The sequence below is a fragment of the Gossypium hirsutum genome, chromosome D11, assembly GCF_007990345.1.
Source record: "Gossypium hirsutum isolate 1008001.06 chromosome D11, Gossypium_hirsutum_v2.1, whole genome shotgun sequence".
Classification (NCBI taxonomy): domain Eukaryota; kingdom Viridiplantae; phylum Streptophyta; class Magnoliopsida; order Malvales; family Malvaceae; genus Gossypium; species Gossypium hirsutum.
The window spans coordinates 34,705,416-34,710,990 of record NC_053447.1 but is presented as its reverse complement, the minus strand read 5'-3'; positions in this window follow the sequence as shown (position 1 = coordinate 34,710,990).

Sequence of the window (5,575 nt, the reverse complement as noted above, 5' to 3'; positions counted from 1 at the left end):
TGGTCCTAACTTGGTTTGGGAAGCGAAAGTTTCAATCATTCGAACCCATTTAAAGGCTATTCAAGATCGATTAAAGGCTTACGCTGATAAAAAAAGGAAGGACTTTTCGTTTGAAGTGGGAGACAATGTATTTCTGAAAGTTTCTCCTTGAAAAAGGGTTATAAAGTTTGGACTAAAAGGAAAGTTGAGCCTGTGATTCATAAGACCGTACGAATTTTTGGAACGAGTTGGTTTAGTGACGTATAGTCTGGCAATACCTCTAGGACTGTCAAAGATTCATAACGTGTTCCATGTATCTATACTGAGGAGATATCGATCGGATCTAGACCATGTGGTGTAAATAGAAACACCGGAGGTGGAACCCAACTTATCTTATAAAAAAGAGCCTGTTCGTATTTTGGAAAGAGAAGCGAAAGAATTGAGAAATAAAAGAATTCCACTGGTAAAAGTATTGTGGAGGAACCACAATACGGAGGAAGCCAACTAGGAGAGAGAAAGTTTGATGAAAGAATAAAATCATCAGCTATTCGCAGGTAAGAATTTTGAGAATAAAATTTTTTAAGTGGGGGAGAGTTGTAACAGCTCGTCCAGTGTAGACTGCATCGATATGTTGTTTGCCATATAGTTGATTAAGACAAGGTAGAAAAAAGGGGTGAATTATTCATTAAATGTCTTAGTGGCGTATTGCGTGGATTCGACAATACGCCCAATTGAGGGATGCCTTGCTAGAATTCACCATTTGGCAAACTCTTTGTGTGAGAATTCACCAACCCCAAATACTTGGCGCGAACTCGTTAGTTCGTGGATCGATAGACTTATTTTCCATGTTTTAGCGTAAAAACGATAGCTCAACAATATCGCTAGAGTTTAGTTGAGACCTAGTTGGAATTAAAATAGAGTATTGTAGATGACAACTTGATGTGTTTAGGTAGTTGAATGACTAGTTTAGTTGACTTGTTTGAGCTTACAAGCAACGTTTTACTACTCACTAAATTGATTAGTGGTAGTGGTTAAGTTTGGTAGATGTTTAAGAAAGTCTATTCTCGGGTTTCAGAGGCTACAGTGGAATTTTCTGACCCTCCCACTAAGTTTTGTCCACGATGTCTGTGCTATAAAAGGATACTAATAGTCGACATGTTTCACTTTTTTTTCTCTACATTCTTTTTTGAGTCTTTGGAAATTTTAAGGTATTTTCATTAGAAAAGACGAGGAAGGTTTCCAATAGCTAGTCAAAACACCCTTATTAAGTACCCTTATTAAGTAATATCTTACTGGTAATTTCTAGAAAGCCCTTAGGTTATTGCCAAAGGGACTTACGTTTTTGCATTAGTGCATGCGCGATTAAATTAGATAAATGGTCTGATGGTTATAACTGTTTCTTATTTAGCTCAAGAAGCTAGTGAAGGTTCGAGCAATCGAGGCTAAAGACCAGTAGAGTAGATTTTCTTCTGAAGTTTGCTAGTGAGTTCCTTCTTACTTCTTTTGAATTATGAAACTTCCATGATATATGGTTGTGTACGGTAAGTTACTCTTACTTTAAATAAGTCGGTATGTTGCATCCGGATGTGTATGTAATAACCAGTGAAGTATGTGTGAGTATGGCCTTTGTCAATGTAAAAATGCCCTCCTTTGTTGTACGAGCCCAGTACTAGACAATATATGATATGTGAATATTGTGGAAAAGAGATCTATATGTGATGCCTCCGGTAGGACATTTATATTTCAAACTGGATTAGCAGATCACGACTTGATCTTGCAAGAAAAGACGTGTTAAACTTAACAAGGATATGAAATGAAAATAAATATGGTCAAATTGTGATTTTGATTTCTGATATATGAGTCCGAGGCTAGCACAAGGATAGATCGTTGATAACTGTGCAGGGTTGTAGGAGATGTGCATAAGTTGGCGGAATGTGTCCACCTGAGTGTTGTATGTGTTATGTTAAATTGTTGTAGTGTTGCTGCCAAGGAAACGTGGATTTCAATTAGAGTATTATGTCTGTGTCATAGAGTCTCACGAAAAAGTCTATTGTTCTTTTCTTACGAGTATTGATGCTTGTTGATTATTAGGGTTTTTGTAAAACTAATTGTGTCTATTTTGGAACTCACTAAGTTCAAATGAACTTACGCCTTTACTTTTCATTCTTAGGCATTTTGATATTAGAAGAAGGATTAGTTGAAAGGGACTATGCCAGAGCTGCAGTTACGAGTGAGCCACTTGTTTATTTTTGTATCATGCATGACTATTTGGCGAAGGGCGTATACATATGTTTTGTATTCAACTTTTGCAATTAACTTCGTTGTTTGTATTGTGTTGTCTTAAAAAAAGAATGCCCCTTATTATGAAAGTGTACACCAAACTTTGTTGATTTGCAGTTTACAAACTTGTTTTTTATATGTATTCACCATTGATGGCAGTGGAAGATTAATAGATTGTCTTTTATAATCCTTATTATTTTCTTTAAAGATGCGTTATTAAATGAGAGAAGAATAATGATTTTTTTTACACCAAAGAAAATATTCATAATTCTTTTTCTAAAAGTTTTATGTTACTTCGAAGGGTTTGTATTTGTCAGTAACGCCTTAGTCTGTTGGGCAATTTGTCTAGCTGTATAATACACGTCATATCTTCTTGACGAGCTAAAGAATGTTACAAAGTAAACAATAAAAAATATAATTAATTAAACTAACTAAAATGTTAAATCTAAAGACTACATAAGATTAACTAAACAAATAAAGGGAAGTTTAACTCAATTTACTCTAATCTAATCACTATAACTAAAAACATAAAAAATTTCAAAACATTTTAGTAAAGGATATATTTTATTCATTTACTTAAAGTATATGAATTAATTTATCCATTTTTCAATAGGATTGAAATACAATTTGAGTTATATAATAAACAAAGTTAACAATAGTTAAGGAAATTAGAAAAAAATAATAAATATAATTTATAAAATAATTATTTTATAAGTGAAAATAAAAACTTAAGTTAATAGGTTACATCCAATATAATTTAGTCAAAAGAAACTTTGACATCTTAAAGTCACGAGTGTTCAGACGCCTTTATTATTACAAGCGTGTGATATTTGTACATAGAATATGTACAACCAATCACTTCTTAATTTCTGGTGAAGTTCAGGTCACGTGAATTAATGTAACTTTAATGATTTAATCACATATCATATATATATATATAAAGTAAAGTAAGGAATATTAACATGGAAAATTGAAGTTTTAAATTAGGTTTTTGTAATTTTAAAATATTATTAATTATATTTAAAGTCGATCTTAAATTTAAAATTACGTTTTAATAAAAATATTATATTAATTAAAAAAATAAAGTAAATACATTTGTTTTTTAAAACAAACAAACACATTATTTTATCAAGAAAATAATGATGTAATTTTTGGTGAAAATAGAATTTTTTTGTACCTCTACTTCATTTTTAAGAATTTACAATATTAAAATAAAAATATAATTTTATATTATTATCTATATAATTTATAATTAAACCTGAATAAAATATTTTAAAATTTATTTAATTGAAATTCAGATGGAGTCGAAAACAAGAAATTAATTGATACATATTTAATATGTATTTACTTTTAATTTTTTTATGAGCATACGAATTTACATTTAATTTTTAAAATACTTTAATATTATTTATTTAAACTAAGAAATGAAACATGTATATATTTTTTATAAAATTCTAAGTGAAACATTTTAATTTAAAAAATAATTTAATATATGAATTCAAAAAAATATTTTAATAAATTCACAGTAAAAAAACTAATTAATTTATATTGTCCAATTAATCACTTTTTGATGTGTTTTATCTTTTTGACAAAATGACTAAACTATCCTTAGTCCATTCCCAACTTATCATTTGAAGGATAATGTGCTTCAGCACATTCGAACCCGTGTCCTTTTGTATTGGTAACATGTCCATACCAATCGAGCTAATACTTGATCAGCACATGTTATATAAATTTTAACTTGAATAAATATTTGATAAACGTAATTAATTGTAGTTTTCTTTAATAAGACAAAGTTGGCATATGTGTTGCACTTAAATTAATAAAATCTCTTAAATTTAAAATAAATGATAAAACACATTACATTCTTAATAGAACAATACATGTTTAAATATAAATAATAAAACGAATACGAAAATACCAAGAAAACTATAGACATCCCTTAAACTTGAGTTTAGCTAAAAAGAAAAAGAAAAAGAAAAAGAAAGAGAGAATAAAAGTAACAATATTGGGTTGCGTCATGGCTTCCCTCAACTTGGTTGATTTTTCCACAAATATGAGTTGGAGGGAGTGCTATTCCCTTGATTTATATTAAATTAACACATTCGATGAACATTGTACGACTACCAAACAAGGTACGGTTCGCTTAACAATAAGATCGTTCACGAGATATTTCTCCCACGTTCATATTAACCTATATTGACTTTAACCAATATTTTTGCATGCCTTTCCCTCCAACTCATATGAGTTGGTTTCATGCTAAACGTCTATGTTAAGAATGGATTCGCAATGTGATTAAAAATAAATTTATTCGAGAAAAAAATAACACACCTAATAGTAAATAATGTGCGAAAAAAATAAATAAAAAGACACAATAATTTACACAGTTTAGTTTTAAAAACCTACCTCCATAAGCAGGGGCAAATTCAGGGGTCGTAGGGCCTAATCTCTCTAAATTTTGTAATAAAAAAAAAGTCTTTTAAATTTTGAAAATTTTTAATTTAATATTATAATTAGTGTTTAAAAATTAAACAAATTTGTGTTTGGCACCTCAAGGGTTTGTTTTAATTTGATTTATTTTATAGGATTTATAATTTTTAATGACAAATTTAGTAATATTTTTATTTTAATTTGTTAAACTAATACAATGTAGATTCTAAATATTAATTTGGTAAAATAAAGATTAGCAATTGCAATATCTAAATATAAATAATATCTAAATATTAATTAGGTAAAACAATAAATTGAAATAATTATAATATCTAATATAAATTTTGGTGATCAAGATTATCCCAAATTTAAAAATATTCCAACCTAATATAAATATCCAGCTCCCCTCCTTTTAACAATTCTAACTTCACCCCAATCCATAGGAATAAAAAATTATAAGAAATTTTACTATAACAAAGATTACTTATATTTTTACACTCAAAACAGCCATTTCAAAACCTTACAACTCACCAAAAAAAAAAAAATACAATACTTTACTCTCAAATTGGCCGCTTACTGATTTGCCCCATTCACTCTCATTTGTTGTGTTTCGTGGTTGAGAAGCAAGGTTTATTTATACTAGATCGTGGTAGCCTATTTTAAAATATATATCCAGGAGTTGTAAAATGTAAAATATGGGTATAAATATAGATGAGTTGTATTAAAAAAATTCCACCTTTAGAATTTCGATGCAAATGAAAAAAAAAAACAGTTTTATAATTATTTTCGTTATATGATATATTTATAGATATATGTTCTTCAAATATTGTATCAAAACAAACTTTTTCATGCCATAATAATTACTCATAAGTTTCTGACCTAATCA